The sequence below is a fragment of the Thalassophryne amazonica genome, chromosome 2 (genome assembly GCF_902500255.1).
Source record: "Thalassophryne amazonica chromosome 2, fThaAma1.1, whole genome shotgun sequence".
NCBI lineage: Eukaryota > Metazoa > Chordata > Actinopteri > Batrachoidiformes > Batrachoididae > Thalassophryne > Thalassophryne amazonica.
The window spans coordinates 104,768,858-104,787,890 of record NC_047104.1 but is presented as its reverse complement, the minus strand read 5'-3'; the positions used below and the strand labels follow the sequence as shown (position 1 = coordinate 104,787,890).

At 41.6% G+C, this 19,033-nt stretch overlaps 1 protein-coding gene across 2 annotated transcripts in view; it reads right to left on the bottom strand.

The window, feature by feature from the left end:
* Window positions 1-19,033, bottom strand: part of lmo1 (LIM domain only 1) — a 553,232-nt gene that overhangs the window by 57,957 nt on the left and 476,242 nt on the right. The gene's annotated exons all lie outside the window — the stretch shown is intronic.

The window sequence follows — 19,033 nt, the reverse complement described above, 5'->3', positions numbered from 1 at the left end:
AGCTATTGATCTGTCTAAAAGAACACACAGTGGATGCCACTTGCCACTCGACTTTCAAAACACATTTCTTTCTCCCTCTCTCGCTCACTCTCTCTCAAAAAAACTTCACGGGGAGGGTTAGGTCAGCAAGTTCTGTGTGTTGCTGTCTAAAAAAGCCTGGAAAACGAAAATCTCCTCTTTACAAGAAGTGAAGCCCTGAGCTTTACAGAAATGTCACATCTTTTATTTTACTGTCCAATGGTACTTACATTAGAACCTTTTAATTGCCCCAACTGTGGAGGGTATGTTTTCACCAATGTCTATTAGCTGTTGTGTTTGTTTGTAGGACAGGATTATGGAAAAATTATAAAAATAATTTTCATGAAACTCAGCAAAGATGAAAATGTCACTAAAGTCACATTTGTCAAGGATCATAATAATAATAATAAAAAAAAAAACAGGACCTGAAAAACTACAAAACTGATGGGTTGTTTCCTGCTTAGTCATAGTTACTGGTATGGTTTGAGCTGTCAGTCGGAATTCCAAGGTTTCAAAGGGTAGATTTTAAAAAAGCATAAAAAAGTGCAAAGCATAGAAAAATACATCTTTGCCACCTTGTTATTATCATTAGTAGTAGTAGTAGTAGTACTGTTAGTAGCAGTAATCATAGTTGCAGTTGTAATAGTAGTATTAAAAAAGAGAAGTTCCATTTGTCATAAAACATTGTGGGGACCAACCAAGTGAGCATGTCTTTGGAAGTGAGAGGAAACACCCAGAGGAAACACATGCAAATACGGGAAGAACATGTAAACTTCACATGGAAGGGACCAGGTAATTCATGGTGGTGGCAATAAAATGCCAGAAAATGTCAATTACTGCAGTCCAGTTGCAGATATAAGTTACATACAGCTTGGCTACAAACATTCAAACTCAATTTTCTCAAGCTGTCCATATTCTATATTATTTCAGTTTAATTTATTTCATTTACAGTATATGGCACCAAATCACAACAAAGTTGTCTCAAGGCCCTTCACACAAGTAAGGTCTAACCTTACCAACTGCCAGAGCAAGCACATAGGCGACAGTGGTAAGGAAAAACTCCCCTCTGATTTGAGAACGAAACCTCAAGCAGAGCAGACTCAAAGGGGTGACCCTCTGCTTCAGCCATGCTACCGACACAATTGATAAAACGAATGTACAGGAAATTTTGGGCATCCATGTCAGTGCACAGGACAGGAGGCTTGCAGAAAAACACACCACCCCTCTGGAAGCACCTCAAACAGAGAGAAAAAAACAATCAGGCATCAGAAAAACAACAAATACCGTATATTTTATCAGCATTAAGCAACAAGAAAAACAGTAGAAATACTAAGGTGATCACTGGCTTTTATTGAAGCTCAAGTGCAAATTACTGGTTGAGCTAATAGGATTAATAAATGGAATAGTTTTGACTGTGTTGCGTGCTTGGTTTGCAAAGTAAAGGTTAAACAATATCAGCATCCATTGGATTCTATGACATGTGACATATGCTACCTTGTAACATGATAACTAAGCATGATACATGATGCAAACTATTCCTTTTTAAAACCGTATTCACCCAACTAATAATTTGCATCACTTTTTACCAAAATTGGAGCAACTTTAACTTTTGACCCCTGTACAAATTGAAACTGACCTTTGTCACTGTTCTTGCTATTTTTACCCCATAACTCCGGAACATTCATTCACAGATAGTCCAAACTATACCTTTTTGGAATCTTTATGATCAGACAAATAATATGGAATACCTTTCAATATGATTGGAGCATTTTTAAATTTTGACCCCTGTGTAATACTTCAATTGACCCCTTCTTGGCCGCATAATGAAAGTTCACGGGGGTACCCGGCATTTTTAAAAGAGTAATGTCTAAGGAGTATGTGTGCCAAATTTGGTGCTTGTATCACCATTTGAAGGATCCCTCAGTAAATATTCACTTATCTGCTGCACTATTTATGTTAAGTCGAGGAGTTCCATAATCAACTCTAAAAAATGGTGGATGAAGCCAATAAAAAGGATGTACTAATCATTCAAGGAGATTGAAATGCAAGAAGATACACTGATACAATAGCAGACTGGAAGGAACATCAACCAACGAGAAATAAAATGACAGAGGATTCACACTCCCATTCAGTAGATGGGAGTGCAAATACCAACTGCCACACAATTGCTGTACGTGATGAATCACACTTAAACAGAATTTTCAGTTTTCAAACTGCCTTTTTTTTACAAATGAAAAAAAGACATTTATAAATACAGATTTATTTTTAAATGCAACACACACTTTACAGTAACTTGTGTGTTGGTTTTTACATATAAATAAACTGACCAACCACTGATGACAGGAAGCTCATTTTCCCATAATGTCTTTTGGCATGTATGTCTGTAAATGCTCAGACCTTCAGAATTAGTCCATTACTTTAAAACTAAAACATATAGCTAATATTTCACTTTGTAAAAATGACAGACGTGATGTTAAATTTGATAACCTGTCGCAAATTAGTTTGTTTAAATTTTAACCATAAGTCAAAATTGCCTTGCTATGCATGTCTTCTGTGACATGTCTGCAAGACTGTATGGCTGTGAAAATAACTCATCTTTTTTTTCTTTTCTTCCTTTCTTTCTAGTAGCCAGGTCTCCTCTGCTGGCAGAGGACTGAGCTCTACCTCTCATAGCTCTCTGTCTGCTACAAAACATGTAACAGGCAGGACGTAAAATGTATGATTTCAGGCTTTACAAATGTTTTAGCTGTTAAGCTTTATTCACTTTGCCTGCAAAAATATATGAGCGGTCTAAGCATTATCAGAAATAAATTTAGCAGAAGTTAATTGATCTGCGGATGGTTTTCAAAGTTAGCTGAAAAGCTAATCAGCTAACCAAAAAGTTAGTGGATTAGCAGAACTGTGCCCACCACTGTCTGCAATGTCATCTGGGACACAGGGGTATGGACCACGCCTTGGACCCGATCAATTGTGATCACTATACCAAAAAAGGAAACCTTCAACTGTGTCAAAATTACTGTACCATTAGCTTGATAAGTCAGGCAAGCAAAGTAATGTTGAAAATCTTATTGAAAAGATTGAAGCCACAAGCAGAAGCAATCATTTCAGAGGAACAAGCAAGATTCCGAGAAGGCAGAAGTACCACTGAGCAAATATTCATCCTGTCACACCTGTCACACCTTGAAGATTTAGCCAGCGTATGCTGACCATATAAAAAAATGCTGACATACGCTGGTGTATGCATAACAAAATTATGGGTAAGTTATGTGTAAGTTAAGAGCACCTTGAAGCACGCTGACATAAGTCATAATACACAGAGCACCTCCAAAAATTTTGGGCAGGCACAATATTTTAGACGAATGCCAGCGTATGTCTCATAAGTGCAGTGGGACATAAGTTAAACTTACACGTTTCTGGTAATTTACTCCTAAGTCAAAATACGTCCATTAATGCTGTCCATTGATTGGCTGAAAGCTGCAGACCTCAGGCAAACAGACTGTTTTAGTGGAGTAAATATAAAGTCTTAATCTTACCTGTTCATTTCAGTCGGATTCATCATCACAGCCTGTCAAACACATATCCACATAAAGCCTCCTGATTTTGGAAAACAACGTCTGAAAATACTTTACTTCCTTGTCGTGGCTGAAGAAACAAGTCCCCCTGTGTTTTTCTGCTCTGGGTGCGTGTCTCAGCTGGCACTTTGCGCCACATTCATTAACATCTCAGCATTTATCACAGGCTTCAGTCAAATTTGTCTGCATGCGATGAAAATAAATCTAAGGATCCACAAAGACAAAATAAAATAAAGTTAAATTACTCTGTTTTGCCTCTGTGTGGAGCGGAGATGCCGTGCAACACCGTATGTGTACTGGATAATGTGCTTGTCAATATTTAAGTGTTCCACCTGCCAAACAAAGGGTTCTGCCTGTGGTGGAAACACAATGATACTGCGCATTACCGAACCAAACCACTCGAAAATGGGACTGTCAGTATACTCTGGTTAAATCATCAAGGTATGGCAGCTGCATTAATCAGCGAGAACATCAGAGAGAACTACATCACATCTTCATAGACTTCAAAAACTTTTTGACAGGGAATGGCAGGAAGCTCTGTGGGATTCCATGAAGAGATACAACACGGGATCAAAAATAGTAACATCGATAAGGGCCCCTTCATACATAGTACACTCAACAAAAATATAAATGCAACACTTTTGGTTTTGCTCCCATTTTGTATGAGATGAACTCAAAGATCTAAAACTTTTTCCACATACACAATATCAACATTTCCCTCAAATATTGTTCACAAACCAGTCTAAATCTGTGATAGTGAGCACTTCTCCTTTGCTGAGATAATCCATCCCACCTCACAGGTGTGCCATATCAAGATGCTGATTAGACACCATGATTAGTGCACAGGTGTGCCTTAGACTGCCCACAATAAAAGGCCACTCTGAAAGGTGCAGTTTTATCACACAGCACAATGCCACAGATGTTGCAAGATTTGAGGAAGCATGCAATTGGCATGCTGACAGGAGGAATGTCAACCAGAGCTGTTGCTCGTGTATTGAATGTTCATTTCTCTACCATAAGCCGTCTCCAAAGGCGTTTCAGAGAATTTGGCAGTACATCCAACCAGCCTCACAACCGCAGACCACGTGTAACCACACCAGCCCAGGACCTCCACATCCAGCATGTTCACCTCCAAGATCGTCTGAGACCAGCCACTCGGACAGCTGCTGAAACAATCAGTTTGCATAACCAAAGAATTTCTGCACAAACTGTCAGAAACCATCTCAGGGAAGCTCATTTGCATGCTCGTCGTCCTCATCGGGGTCTCGACCTGACTCCAGTTCGTCGTCGTAACCGACTTGAGAGGGCAAATGCTCACATTCGCTGGCGTTTGGCACGTTGGAGAGGTGTTCTCCTCACGGATGAATCCCGGTTCACACTGTTCAGGGCAGATGGCAGACAGCGTGTGTGGCGTCGTGTGGGTGAGCGGTTTTCTGATGTCAATGTTGTGGATCGAGTGGCCCATGGTGGCGGTGGGGTTATGGTATGGGCAGGCGTCTGTTATGGACGAAGAACACAGGTGCATTTTATTGATGGCATTTTGAATGCACAGAGATACCGTGACGAGATCCTGAGGCCCATTGTTGTGCCATACATCCAAGAACATCACCTCATGTTGGAGCAGGATAATGCACGGCCCCATGTTGCAAGGATCTGTACACAATTCTTGGAAGCTGAAAATGTCCCAGTTCTTGCATGGCCGGCATACTCACTCACCGGACATGTCACCCATTGAGCATGTTTGGATGCTCTGGACCGGCGTATACGACAGCATGTACCAGTTCTTGCCAAAATCCAGCAACTTCGCACAGCCATTGAAGAGGAGTGGACCAACATTCCACAGGCCACAATTGACAACCTGATCAACTCTATGCGAAGGCGAGGTGTTGCACTGCATGAGGCAAATGGTGGTCACACCAGATACTGACTGGTATCCCCCCCAATAAAACAAAACTCCACCTTTCAGAGTGGCCTTTTATTGTGGATAGTCTAAGGCACACCTGTGCACTAATCATGGTGTCTAATCAGCATCTTGATATGGCACACCTGTGAGGTGGGATGGATTATCTCAGCAAAGGAGAAGTGCTCACTATCACAGATTTAGACTGGTTTGTGAACAATATTTGAGGGAAATGTTGATATTGTGTATGTGGAAAAAGTTTTAGATCTTTGAGTTCATCTCATACAAAATGGGAGCAAAACCAAAAGTGTTGTATTTATATTTTTGTTGAGTGTACGAATGTGGTTGAATTGCACATAAAGCAGGAATCGTATGCAATATGTGTAAAAACATAGCTGTCTCCAATGCCTCGTACACATGTTGCTATAACTATTTGCGCACACCAGCGGCTGAAAGACAGAGTGTGCACTGTGAAAGCCCATTCAACCCCTCTCGTGGTAGGTGTCGGCCAAATTCCAGCTGACACATGAGCATCTAACACCACTCGCTGGGCACTTAGAAAATGTGTGGCCATTCGCACCATTAGCACGACAGCAGTCAGCAGACAATCACTGTCGAGGTGGATGTGAAATTTGTCTAAGTGCCACACGAGTGTGACTTTGCAAACAGACACAGTGACACATTGGTGTGTGCACTAAACGGCCAGGGGGTGTGGCTGCCGACAGGAGCAGCTGCGGAGATCTGTGGTTCTGGACGTCACATGTGCCCTGTTTGGATGGATATGAACTTATAACTGCCCACTCTGATGCGCGTGTGTCTGCTTGCTGTCCTCCCATGGATATACATAAAAACATATATTGCTGTTACAATGGGCTGCAGCGAGCGCGCACATGCCGAGCAAATTGACAGGTTACCCTAAGTGAAATGGACCATTAGATCGTAACACACAGCGGGCGATCTGAATGTCACGCCACCCACTTGAGCTCTGTTCCACATGAGGCGGTGTTTGTCCTGCGCGCACTGTCCACAAGACACGTGTGTCGGGCAGGGCACGCGCACAATGATCTATTAACCAATGTGAGGAAGCAAAAATCTAAGTGGCATGGACAAATCATGAGGTCAGATGGTCTTGCCAAAACCATACTGTAAGGAAATGTAGAAGGCAAAAGGAAGAGAGGATGGCAGAACAAAAGATGGTTGGACACCATCAAAGCCAATATGACATTTGCTGAATCGCAACAGTTGGCACACAGCCGTCAAAAATGGAGGAAACTGGTGGACTGCAGCTCGAAATGGCACCCTAGTGACTCCAGTAGGAGTTAAGGGAAAGAAAGAGGAGGAGGAGGTGGTGACAAGATAGACTTATTTCCGTTTTAATTTATTGTGTCAGACTTTCGGTGAGTACACCAAGATGAATGCCTCTTTGAACCACATGGAAGTTCCAAAACATTTCAGAAATTGATCAAATTTCTTTTAAAAGATTCTGAATGACAAACTGGAATAATTTGGTGTTAATTGGGGAGTCTCTGGTTGTGTTTATGGGCCTAAATCAGGTGTGGGCAACTTGTTCCAGAAAGGGCCAAGAGGGTGCAGGTTTTCTTTGCAGCCACTGACTTCACCAGGTGATTTCACTCATTAACTGATTCCATCTGCTCAAAGTGATATTAATGAGTGAAATCACCTGGTGGAGTCAGTGGCTGCAAAGAAAACCTGCACCCTCTTGGCCCTTTCTGGAACAAGTTGCCCACCCCTGGCCTAAATAAAGAGCGAATACCTTCTTATACTTAAAAGCAGAAACAAAATTCTGAAGAATTAAGTCAAGGATACTTTCAAAGTTTTGGATGAAGACAAGCCAGGTTCCTCTGCAGAAGTGATCTTGAAAAAAGATCGTAGTACCACAACCAGATTTATAGTTTAGTAACTAAGTAAGTCCCTTCAGCTTCTCCCATGTTTCACCACAACAGGCCCAAGGTGGATCTGCATGTTGATTTGGCACAAGTTTTACAATTGATACCTTTCCTGACGAAACGCCACATCACCTTGAGCTGGGAATCTTCCGCACTGTAACCAAACATGCTTAATTACTTGTCCACTACCCCTGCTCAACAGTACAGCATAGTTTATTATACAAAAATATAGGTAAGTGCCAGAGTGTACCTCATTGAGGAAGGAGGGCAAAATTAACACCCAGGAATGAATGAACTTTTGTTCTAAAGGTCCAACATAACGTTGGGATCACAATTAAGGAATTGATGAAGGAGTTGGAGGCAACAGATAGCAATGTGCCCTTTAAGAGAGAACCCCATCACAATGAATTAAAAGCCAAAAACCGTAAATTGATATACAACCCCAAGTCAGTGAAAGTTAGGAAGGTATAGAAAAAATAAAATAACTCTGCAGTGATTCTTAACTATCTTGAGAGTGTTCTTAACTTAACAACTCTAAATCAGAAGAAGTTGGCAATACAAATTAAGAAAAACAACACAAAGCGTGCAGTGACTCTTACATTTACTTTGACCTCTGTTTCACTGTATGCAGAGTATGAACCCAAGATATTTCATGTTTTGTGTGGATACTACAACTAATTTGTTAATATACATCAGTTCCTGCATTTCAGACTTAGTAATGAGGTTAAAAAAAACATACACTCATACTCACAACTACTTAGTCCAACTGAGGGTTGCGGGGAGTGGAGCCTATCCCGGCAGTCATGGAGTGCGAGGCGGGGTACACCCTGGACAGGACGCCAGTCTGCCGCAGGGCCACACATAGACAAACAAACACACTCACAACCGCATGCACACCTATGGACAATTTAAAGTTTCCAATCCACCTATGCTGCATGTCTTTGAATCAGGGAGGAAGCCGGAGCACCAGGAGAAAACCCACACCAACACGGGGAGAACACGCAAACTCCACACAGAAAAGCCACAGGAAAGGAATCGAACCCATGACCTTCTCGCTGTGAGGCAACAGTGCAAACCACTAAGCAACTGTGCTGCCCTTAAAAAAAACATAAAAGGTTAAAAAACATAAAATAAACAAATAATGAAGTTATTTCAAACAGGGCTCGGTGGCATGATTGGCATCTGAGTTGCACTATGACATAGTGGAAATGTGTGTAGTCAGATAAGTCAGTATTCCTGATTTTTTTTGTGTGCTCTGGACCAGGGACAAAAAGGACCATCCAGACTGCTATCAGCAACAAATCCAAAAGCCAGGTCTGTTATGTTATGGGATTGTCAGTGCCCTTGACAGAGGTTATTTACACTTCTTTCATGACCGCATTAATGCAGAAAAGTACACTGAGACTTTATAACAACATACTCTGTCTACAAGATGACATCTTTTCCAGGGACATCCGTCCATTTTTTTCAACAAGACAATGAAAACCACTTTCTGCACACATTATAATAGCATGGTTGTGGAATAAAAGGGGTACAGATACTGGACTGGGCTGCCTGCAGTCCTAACCTGTCCCCAATACATTTTTTGTGCTTATTCATGCTATAAATAATCCGTGGGCATTTCTGTTCCCCTTTAAACACAGAGTGCGTTGTAGCGGCAGTTTGTATCAGGGCTTTGAACCAGAATTTTTCTTTCCCAACTGGTTCTTATGGTATTTTAGCCTTAACAGTTTTGGGTTCCACCCCAAAATCGATGTTCCCAAACTGGTTACAAAAAAATGTTCCCGAACCACTTAATAATGATTCATGTCAGCTGTGGGACACTGAAAACACTGTATATGCCAGACCTGTATATGGTGCTGTAATGCTCCCATGAAAAGACAATATGTACTGTAGCAGGCAGCAGAAGCTACAACTTTTCAAAATGGGACACTGCAGTAAAATAAAGCCATTTAAGAGAAAGAGCGTCAACCCTGATCACCTGAAACAGACATAAAGTGGATATGACACCTAAATTAGATAAAACTGATATAAATATCAAAATATACATACAGTATAGTAAGTTGAAAGTGGTTTTAATTATTATTACTGAGAAATAAAGTTTGTACAGTTTCTCAAAAGTGTGTTTCTTGGAAAGCGCGCTGGTAGCGTTCCATCAGCGGCCACGTGATGCCGTGACGTCACAGCGTGTAGAGTCCCGTCTTTGTCTGTTTGATTAACAACAGGAACAGATGGACCTCAGCATGGACAGTGACGAGATCAAGAACTTTTCTGACTCCTTTTCAAGTGTGGATTATTTCTGACTGGGATCCTGAGGATGTCGCAGCAGTGATTAGACCCTACAGACTGGAGCTGTATCTTTCAGACGAACATTCAAAACAGGAGCATTCTGGCAGCGAAAATAATGCCGACGGTGTTTATGGCGGAGCCGAAGCAGAGGCAAGAGACGTGGCAATTCCGATGGATTTTGAAAGGCTGCAGAATATGGAATAGTAAGGTAGGCTTTGATTTTTGTAGCTGTCTCCCTTAGAGATAGGGTGAGAAGCTCGGTCATCCATGGGGAGCCAGGTGGTTTGGGCATCTGGAAAGGATGCCTCCTGGGCGACTCCCTGGGGAGGTGTTCCAGGCATGTCCATCTGGGAGGAGACCCTGGGGAAGATCCAGGAGTAGGTGGAGAGATTATATCACTTATATCACTTATGGCCTGGGAACGCTTAGGGATCCCCCAGTCAGAGGTGGTCAATGTGGCCCAGGAAAGAGAAGTCTGGGATCCCCTGCTAGAGCTGTTGACCCCACAATCTGATCCCAGATAAGCGGGTGAAGATGAGTGATGAGTGAGTGATTTCACCGTCTGACGTATCTTCAGCATTCTGCTCGTGACAAAGATGAATCTCACTTGATCCACAAAGGCAAGAGAAAAAAAAGCAGAATAATGACTGGAATAAATGCAGTGTTTTTAAAGAAGTCCGTCCATGTTTGTCCACTCCGGGTGCATTTCTCAGCGTGAAACACAGGACACACTTTGTCCTGCCAACAACATCCAGAATAAACGACAGGTCGAAATGAACCTGACAAGTCTTCTTATTCTTCTTCTGTTGAGTTTATTGTCAGTTTGCAAACTGGCATGATGCATTCCCGCCATCAGTTGTTTGAGTGTACAGTATTAATGGAGTCTGGCATGCTCACTGGGTCACTATAAACTGAAACTTTTTCAAGAATAAATAAATAACAGTATTAACTGGTTACCATTATTTTAAATAAATGGTTCTGTTCCACAACATAACAAAAATTATGAACTTTCTGGTTTCGTTTTCATTCGTAGCAAAATATCAAGTTTCTGGTTTTCATTTTTATTCCACAAACCGGTTCAACTGAGTTGCTACTTTTGCTTCCTTTTTTTTTTTTTTATAATTTATCATTTTTATAGGGGAAAAAATGAGCTGAGCAAAATGAGAGTACAATCTAAAGACTTTTTTTTTCATATATTTTTATTTTACTTTTTAATCATTCTCATGGTATTGTAGGGGTGGTGAGCCAAGTGGTTAAGTGCACTTGTTTCCAGGGCAGAAAGTTCCGGGTTTAAGACCCACCCCCTCCATTATCCATGAAATGTGGAGTTGTGTCAGGGTATCTGGCATAAAATGTGCCATATCAACATGCAGATCCACCTCAGAAAACAAGGGAGCAGCTGAAGGAACATACAGTTGTGCTCAAAAGTTTACATACCCTGGCAGAAGTCTTCTTTTTTTTTTTTTTTTCTTTCCATTTTTCAGATAGAAAACGAATGATAGCATAAAAAATTTTTTCTCACCCATGGTTAGTGTTTGGATGAAGCCATTTATTGTCAAACAACTGTGTTTTCTCTTTTTAAATTATAATGACAACAGAAACTACCCAAATGACCCTGATCAAAAGTTTACATACCCCTGTTCTTAATACCGTGTATCGTCCCTTTAACATCAATGACAGCTTGGAGTCTTTTGTGGTAGTTGTAGATGAGGCTCTCTGATGGCAAAGCTTCCACTGAATCTTGGGCTTTATTTACGTCAATTAAGAAGAAATAGTGGTGATACAAACTGCAAAATTTGCACTGTGCACAACTTCTCCAATCACAGTTACATAAGCCTGTAACTTCTTCTGAGTTGTCTGGGTGTCTTGGTTGCTTTCCTCACTCTTCTTCTTGCACAGTCACTCCGTTTTTCAGAACTTTCTACTCCATGCAGATTTATCATCCAGTGCCATACTGTTTGTATTTCTTCGTTAACACCCTTCTTGCACTTTTTTGGATTGTGGCCGATTGTAATAGAACACCGCCCGATGGAATAGGGGTGTTAAAGTCACCTGTTTTATGATCTGTGCCTCACATGTCAAATTGCCATTTAATAATCCGTGGCTCTTGGACAACAAAAGCTATATGTACTATGGATAGTGAAATGTGGTTTATTAATTCATGTCTCTTAGATAACAAAAGTCACATATTTACTCTATTAAACACTGCTACAAAATTTAGCTCCAGTTGCAACACTAAAACCACAAATATTGTCAGCAGATTTCCAATTTTCCCATTCTATTAGGCTAGTTGGGCATTTTGTTATGACATATTACATTCTATCCAATCAGAAGGCAAAGTGTGGCAAGAGTGTTTTGATAAAACAATTTTGTGTGCAGCATGTAACTATAAAGCACTTTCATCGCCTTGACCTGACTAAGGGCCCCTTCACACATAACACGATTGAAGCTGACTAGCGCACGGAAGAATTGCATGCCATTCGTGAAAAATCGGAGCTGCCTCAAATGCCTCTGTCGCCACAAAATTCGCACACACAAGCAGCCGAAAGACAACTAGTGCCTTGCGTGTGCTCATTCGAGCCCCCTCTCGGCATGTCGGCCAAATTCCAGGTGTCACAGAGGAACATCGAACACCACTTGCTGCACACTTAGAAGAGGTGGGGCTATTTGCTCACCTGGTACGATAGCAGAGAGCAGGCGATCACATTCGACCTCTCTGTGAAAAGTGTCTAAGTGCCACACCATGAATCTAACATTGTCAGCTGTGGCTGAATGTCCCAGAGTCCGCTGATGCAGCACCTCAGAAGACACAGTATGTATGCAGGTGTCATTGCTTCATGAGGACCTGCTCTACCCCGGACTTGAAGACGTCACCCGTCGAGATGAGGTGCCTCGCGCAACTGCAAATGGGGAGATGATGTAACTCGCTCGACGTGCAACTGCGCATGCGTATTTTGTTTGTTTTTTTGTTTTGTTTTTTTCCATCAAAGTTTTTTTTTTAATTGTATTCAGTGTATTTATAGCCTAGTAAGTAAAACTTTCTGTATTTTACATTAGGAGCATAAATGTATGTATATGTATATTTTGCCTGTCGAAATAAGCTAACTCCAGGTTAAAAATACATTACTACGTTCGGATCAACAATTTATACATTTACTTGCCCATCAAAATAAGCGAACTTCATCAAGTAATTTTTTCAGTGCACACATATGCAGTTATGCGAGGAACCTCATTTCAACAACGCACCTCATCTCGACAGACTTATCTGTCCAGCGGAGGTGCCATGCACCTCATCTTGACGATGCACCTCATCTCGACAGAACACCGGCCAGCGTCTGAGCGCGCAGCATGGTGTGAAGCCGCCCAGCCGGCTGATTTCACTTCCACCACATAAATTGCATTTTACATGACAGACAAAAAGAGTGGAAATTAAATCAAACAAATAAGGGTGACGAAGGTGTGAACTCATTCTTGTGTGATCGCTTTGCTGTGGACACTAGCGCATGTCAGCTGACTGCCGACTGACTGACAACTGAACATGACCATGCACGCAAGGTGTTACATTACAACACAGACAAAAATATGCCGTAATAAATGCCATTTTGTCAGTTATTATGGAACGTTTTTCTCTTTTTTTAATACGTTATCTCCTTGCCGATTTTAGCCATTTTATGCTCCTGTTATATGACAGTGATTGTCGTGCAGTGGTAAAGTTTCCATTTGGTAATCTGAGCTTTTGTAAATTGCAGGTTCAAATCTTGCAAGTGGCATTTATTTTTTATTTAACCGCAGGGTTCTGTATTACGTCCCCTTTTATTTATTATCGATATCAACCCAGTGATTTTCAGTAATTATACAGCTGGTTTTATTTTACTTTTCTCCACATCAGTGGCGTGATGTGGTGCAACACGTTCCAGCTGTCGCACTGCGATGGTTTAATGCACGCTTGTGCATGTGCACGAAACTATTGCCGATATGTTGTGTTTGCCTGTGCAACTGTGCATCCCTCACAACAGCAGGTGGACGGTTCGTGGTTCCTCATTTCGTGTTTGGTTTGTGGATTTTCAGCCGGTTTCTGTGTCTTTCATGTTATGTGTGAAGGGGTGTTAACCAAGGAAACATCATAAAAAGACTTCTGTCCAAAAATGTTCATGTCGGGTTTAAATCAGTTTCACATCTGTCACAGCTGATGAAAATGACTAATATCTGACAATCAACTAATTTTAAGCAACTTAGCAGCACTTCAAGCCAGTGTATCTTTCGTATACGTTTGATGTCATCGAACAGATGGGTCACTGGCATAAGGAGTTGGGCCACCAATATGTAGACCTGGGTTTGATTCCTATTTACACAATCTATGTGTTTGGACAAAACACTTTGCCTGGATTGTCTCACTTCAGCAAGCTGAAAATAGGTACATGCCTTGGCTGGTGAAGTAACCCGCGCCAGAATTGTGATCCATCCAGGGAGTGCTGAAGAGTCTTATCTATTTCATGCTAAATAATACGAGGTCTACTAGAAAAGTATCCTACCGTTTTATTTTTTTCAAAAACTATATGGATTTGAATCACGTGCGATTACATCAGCCAACCTTGAACCCTCGTGTGCATGCGTGAGTTTTTTCATGCCTGTCGATTGCGTCATTCGCCTGTGGGCAGGCTTTGAGTGAGGAGTGGTCCAACCCTCTCGTCGGAGTTCTTTTGTCTGGGAACTTCCTGAGAGACTGGCGCTTTGCTTGATCAAAATTTTTTCAGAACCTGTGAGGCACATCAAAGTGGACACCATTCGAGAAATTCAGCTGGTTTTCAGTGAAAATTTTAACGGCTGATGAGAGATTATGGAGTGTTGGTGTCGCTTTAAGGACTTCCCACGGAGCGGGACGTCACGCAGCGCTCCCAGGCACCGTTGTCAGCCTGTTTCGAGCTGAAAACCTCCAAATTTAAGACTCTGTTGACCCAGGACGTCGTGAGAGAACAGAGAACTTTCAGAAGTGGTCGGGATCAGCAGTTTATCCGGACATTCCATTGTTAACGGAGATTTTGTAATGAAAGACGTGCGGACGGATTGGCGCGCCGCCACAGGAAAAACACCTCCGTGTTGACAACCATTTGTAAAAACCAGGCAGCTTTTGATGGCTTTCAGTTGAGTGAGTATCTTGTATATTGTAAGGCAGTTGAGGGCCTTACAATATAAAGCGCCTTGGGGCAACTGTTTGTTGTGATTTGGCGCTATATAAATAAAATTGATTGATTGATTGATTGATCTGAGAAATTGTTTAACAGCTGGACATGTTCCAACTTGTCCTTAAGGTTTCCAACGGAGGTGTTTTTCCTGTGGCGGCGCGTCGCGCCGGCTGCCTGCCGATGCGCCAATCTGTCCGCACGTCTTTCATTACAAAATCTCCTTTAACAGTGGAATGTCCAGATAAACGTTGCGTGTGCTTTTACTGTATATCCACACATATAACTGCAAACACGTGGGTGTGTTAAATGTTCATCAGTGTGTCTCTCATGTGCACAGATGACTTCTTGTTTTCACACTATTAATGGCTCCCTGGATCACCTGTACATGTCGGAGATGCACAATAGGTGTAGTAACATGCGTACGCCAGCCATGATTTCTGCATGATGCACCGCACATTTCCACGCTCAAGTCACTTTTGATACATCTGCACGTGGACGTGGAGACGGGCATACGCTACGTTTTTGTGCATACTCACGCTTTGTACATGAGGCCCCTGGTGGGTAGTACAGAGGCCACAACTCTTCCAAATGAAGACAACAGCAAATGCTACCACCATAGCAGAGCTATCACTGTAGTTTAAGAATACAAAAGAAAAGAGTTATGAGATAAAGTGGTCAATAAATAATGTGACAGATACCCGATGTGAGCTGGTTTATGTGTTGCTGAGCACAAATCTACAGTATATTTGTGACTGACACAAAACCATGGGGGGGGGGGGGGGGGGGGGGGGGGAATGCAGTTTTGATTTAATTTAGAGCTCTTCTGCTGATGTCCTATTCACACTCATACAGCTCCTTTTCAGCATTTTTTCAATGACGTTTTCTTAACACGCAACTGCTAAAGGTGAATACAATATTCAGAGGCTCAACTGCTACAAGTGTTTGACTATGACTAAGGCTGTTTAAACAAAACTAAGTGTGAACTCATTCTTTCAAAAACAAAGTTCAAAATGGTTCAAAAAATGCTCTTGCCAGAATTTTGACAAGCAGAAAGTTCCACCACATTACACTGATTTTGGCCTCTCGTCTCTGTGAGGTCTGATTTTAAGGTTCTGTTACTAACCTATAAATAACTCATGGACTAGCACTTTCCTACTTAGATGACCTAATTACACCCGATGTACCAGCCTGTGGTCTGTGTTCTCAGAGTGCAGGACTGCTTTGTGTCCCTAAAGTAAATAAAAAGTCAACGGGTCACAGAGCCTTCTCTTATCATGCACTTGTTTTGTAGAATGAGCTCCCTGCAATGAAAAAACAGTCAGAGTTCATAAAGACATTCAAGTCCAGACTAAAGATGCATCTATTCTCTCTGTTGTATGGTCAGCATTACTGGCATAGTATGAAACTATGCTTCTTATGCTGTTAACTCATTTTATTAGCAATGGAACAGGTCTCAGCCTCACTTCATCTAATTTCTGGGTCTGTTAGTGAAGCTCTGTGCTAGCGGCTGGCGATCACCTGCTTCCCTGTCGATTTACTGTTGGTGAACTCATACTTTAGGTGCAGTTATTTCTGGATAACTGATTCTGCTCTTTTTCTCTCTGTCCTAGGCACTGATGAGACCTCCTGCGCATGACGGCTACACATCCCAGGGTGCCAGACTAAACTCACTGACCATTGGACATACAGTCATGGGCTTGTGGAGCCCATGACTGTATGTCCAGCGCAATAATGCAGTTTGTTTTTGATGTTATTCTGTTTGTTTGTTTTTTTCTGTTTCCTGTTTGTTCAGCCTAGTAAAATTTTGTAAAAACCTTGTAACTGTTAGAATGGCATAAGCAGTGGGTCAAGAAGTCTGGTCTGCTTGATGGTTCTTCCTCAAAATCATCAGAGGATGTTTTTCCTTACCAATGTCACCTGTGTGCTTGCTCTAGGAGTGTTGGTAAGGTTAGACCTTATGCGTGTGAAGTGCCTTGAGGCATCGTTGTTGTGATTTGGTGCTATATAAATGAAATAAATTGAGCTGAAATTCTTTATGACAAGTTATAGAGGCAGTAAAAGTCATAAAAAATAGATCATATAGTTTAAACCACTTCAAAACATGTCTGAGATGATGCAAAGAAGTACAACAGACTAAAAAGTATTTATCAGGAACAAAAATAATAACATAATATACACTAGAATTTATTGAAGTCCACCACATAAAAATATATATTTTTCATAACTGAGAATTATATTTATGTCAACTCTTGAAGTTATTAACACAACTAAGAAAGTAATAGATATAATAATAACAATTCTTCCTTTAACATTCTTAGGGTTACTGTATTCCTGACTTGGTCTTTCCTGTCTGTATTTACAGAATATAATGTTAAGTGTCCAAAGAGTTATTTTACGGTTTGATCTGCTGTTTAACTGTAACATAAAGTGTAAGGTGTGCTGATAAACACAACTTGAGCTGGTAACGAGGCTTCACTCCGTGCACTATGTTCCCTCTGTTGAGTCTGTCAAGTTTGTTCCCTTTTACAAAAACCTAATACCATTTTTCAAAGACTTCTTTGGAAAACATATTCTCTCACTCACGCATGCACACACACACACACACACACACACACACACACACACACACACACACACACACACACACACACACACACACACACACACACACACACAAAGTGACTCACAAAGTCTGTTATAGGATCCAGATTTGCTCTGCATTTTTTAAACCATCCACACATTAATAATTCTATGGATGTTTGTAATTAGCATTTCTCCTTTTAAAGAAGAGGTGAAAGAAATAGGAGCTTGTTAGTCAAATTTATGGCAGTTTATATGTCAGCAAGTGCTGCGGCGGTGTCGAGCCGTCTTATTTCTTTATCAGAAGTGGAGAGATGAGGCTAATTGGTCCAGGGCTGGTGATGGGTGCCATCAATTAGTGTTCTTCCTGCCCTCCAGCTCTCTCACCTCCTTCCTCCCCCAAAACAGGCCCCTTGAAGCTTGCACATTAGGATCACAAAACCTGCTATAAATACCAATGTTGAGTGTAAATGAAGCTCAAAAGCTTCAAATTCAAGCCACAGCAGCTAAGGGCGGACTATTCCACCTGCATTTCATGGCTTGTTAGGGGAGTTCTCTGCAGGTATGCCAGCAGTGTTTGCCTGACAGGCTTCCACAGAACTAAAAACAGCCTTAATGAGGAGGGAGGAAATGCCTTTGTGTGTGTGTGTGTGTGTGTGCGCGCGCGAGTGCATGTGCACGTGTGTGTATGTGTAAAGAACCAGAAAAGAGTTGCTTCCGTTAAAAATCTTTAATTTGCCTTTTATGACACCTAATTAGTTATTCTACTCAAAATCTTTGCTTTAAATAAGAGAACTAATTATACAAAAAGGTCGTTCCCCCACCTCCAGAGAAATACTCCTAATTGGTTGAGAGCGCCATTCAGCATGCGCTCCTTAAAAATATCACGTGTTTTACATCATGTTTGAAAAGGCCAAAGCTTAACTTAACCAAGAAATGCTGCTCACTGCCCGCTGTTCAATATGAACCTTTGTTCAAAATCCAACTCTGCACCTTCAAAGTGACACTCTACAACTCGGCTTCTGTGTTTGCAGTCAGTGTGACGCTCCTTTCTTCATCCACACATCCTGGTCCTTCAGGCCTCACTGCGAGAGATGTGCCTTAACAAGAAACCAGCATGCACGTTGAAGTGATGCATCTTTCTCAAAGCAGGGAAAAAAATGTTTGATGTCTTCCAACAAAGCGGCCTGTGGAAAACAGCTTTAATAGCAGTGTAGCAATCCGTAGCTCAAACTGCTAAACAAAGAGCAGCGATGGGCGGGGTGGGGGGTAGACTGTGTAAAGTAAATGTCTTTTCAATTCCCTTAATGCCACGAGACATTTTCTTGCACCTGTCACAGCACTCAGCATTATGTCAGTGCGTAGAGTTGAACAGAACGTCCCATACTTGGCACCTCCCAGGAAAAAAAAAGCTGCATTATGAAAGGAAGGAGCAGACTAGGAGGCAGCCTCCACTTAATCCAATCCATTTAACAGATACAAGTACTGCTGACCTTCCAGTGTCATTTGATGTCACCAAAAGCATGACTCTCTGATTCATTCTCCAACAAGGGATGCATTTAACCCCTCAAACTGGATAGAGAC